Source organism: Achroia grisella, unplaced genomic scaffold (assembly GCF_030625045.1).
Source record: "Achroia grisella isolate CSIRO2021 unplaced genomic scaffold, CSIRO_AGI_Agris_v1 utg12026, whole genome shotgun sequence".
Classification (NCBI taxonomy): Eukaryota; Metazoa; Arthropoda; class Insecta; order Lepidoptera; family Pyralidae; genus Achroia; species Achroia grisella.
Window position 1 is genome coordinate 5,001 of NW_026712595.1, and position 2,500 is coordinate 7,500.

A 2,500-nucleotide genomic window follows, 5' to 3' on the forward strand; every position below is an offset into this window, starting at 1 on the left:
ACCTCTTGAAATGTCGGTGGCGAACCCCTGCGAGCAGGAGCCACCGACCCGATTGAGTCTTCATCTTAGCGGACGTCCGCCGACCGCCGGCCCGCAAGCGGGACCGACGGCGACGTTGAACGTGTAAAGTTTTCATTTACTCAAGGACTCAAGGTCCATCCGATATATTTTGAGCGTTTCCAAAAGTGGACGTTGACCGCAAATCCGGAGCGAGGGCATCTCCCGCCGTTTTTGCTTAGGAGCAGGTTAGGGAGAAAACCACTCGAATGCTGCCGGTGCGATCAAACACTGATTGTCGCCTCAAGAGAGCTAAGTTAGCCCGACGACGATGCTGTGCCATATAGTAGTACTGAAAAGTGCTGGCCGGTTCCTCCTTGTCACATTTGCCATACCGCGGGGCAATTGACCAAGGGATTTCCGGCACAAACTGACCTCGTAAATTTTTCTAAGTCCCCAAGAGCCGAGGGGATACCCCCTCTTAGGGGCTAACTCGGCAAATGGCGGGCTCCGGGCTTCGGCCGAGGGGTCCCCTAATACAAAACGACCTACAAAACGACCTCGTAAATTTTTCCAAGTCCCCAAGAGCCGAGGGGATACCCCCCTCTTAGGGGCTAACTCGGCAAATGGCGGGCTCCGGGCTTCGGCCGAGGGGTCCCCTAATACAAAACGACCTCGTAAATTTTTCCAAGTCCCCAAGAGCCGAGGGGATACCCCCTCTTAGGGGCTAACTCGGCAAATGGCGGGCTCCGGGCTTCGGCCGAGGGGTCCCCTAATACAAAACGACCTCGTAAATTTTTCCAAGTCCCCAAGAGCCGAGGGATACCCCTCTTAGGGGCTAACTCGGCAAATGGCGGGCTCCGGGCTTCGGCCGAGGGGTCCCCTAATACAAAACGACCTCGTAAATTTTTCTAAGTCCCCAAGAGCCGAGAGGATACCCCCCTCTTAGGGGCTAACTCGGCAAATGGCGGGCTCCGGGCTTCGGCCGAGGGGTCCCCTCTACAAAACGACCTCGTCCCTAACCATCCCCAACCATCCCTAACAAGAGCCGAGAGGATGACCCCCGTCTTAGGGGCTAACTCTAGGAGGGAACCCACGGATTTTCCGATGTATGTAATTATCGAAGCTCCGGGATTTTCTTCGACATTCATCCGTTTCAGGTAATCTTCAGAAAATTTTGTCTGTCCGTCCGTCCGTAAGTTTTCTTTATTTACAAAAAAGTAACAAAATAACAAAAAATACCTGAGAACCTCGCCCCCACAACGGCAAGCCGGAAGGTGGGTAGCGAGTTCACAATCAGTTAATTATTCGGCTAACACTAGAATATGGAGAGATAACAAAGATTACTACAATAATAAGAGATATTATAGGAGATTATTACAGTACCTAATAGATCATTACAAGGCTAAAGATTAAAATTAACAAAAAAGAAAGTAAATAAGTTCCTTGTTCTATCTTAGGTCGCAATAAGAGATTTTATAATACTAGAGATTATTACAAGAATAGAACATTGGCTAAGGATTAGAATAAGAAAATAAAATAAAATGAAATGAAAATAAAATAAATCATTCCCTTGTTCTATCTTAATTCATATAGCCATCACAGTCCTCCTCAGGAATTTCCTAAGCCATTTTTTGCTTTCTTTAATTACAACTGCTAAGCTATTGGCACCTTTATTGATAATTTTATTTTTAATATCATCGTGGAGATTATTAAATATGTTTATTAGGACAAAGCATGTCTGCCGTGTCATCCATGTCGTCCTTGCGATGGGAATGAGTTGGTTAAGATAGCAGGGGTTACGGGTTGGGAATCTGTTTGATGGGATGCTCATGAGCTCCTCCCCTCGGGAGTACAACAGCTTAATAACAGATTTAATGTATAATTTCCGAATGGACAAAACTCCTAATTCCAAAAATAAACTATCTCCCTTTAAATTTAAATTTCCCTTTTTACTAATAAGGCGGAGGAGCTTAGACTGAACGGAGAGGAGCCTATTCAATTTGGTACATGTGTTTGTCACATCGTTCCTCGTCGCTGTATAATTTTTGGTGAATATTCATCCACATTAAGATATTAAACTTTAAACATTAGTAACCGACTAAAAAATAAATTTTGGACAATGTTATCGTGTTGCAGTTGATTTAAATTTAAAAATTTAAGGATAAAAATTTAAAAATAAAGGAAGAAGAGAAAAAATAGAATATTCTTTATTCTTTATTTATTTTTAGAGTTTTTGTAAGGCTTACTCAGCTATATGTTGGAAACCGTTTGAGTTTAAAAAAAAAAAAAAAATCCAAATTTGGTATTTTGCAATAAAAAATTTGAGTCCAAAAACAAATTCAAATTTAATTTTTTTGAATTACTAATAATTCCTAAGTATCTTCATCAGCCAAGTAAGCTCATACAATTAGTGCTCAGAAATAATTTTTTTAAATTTTATTTTGTTTTATTGAATCCAGATAAAAAATTAGGCAGGCAAAAATTTTTTTCAAACATGCTG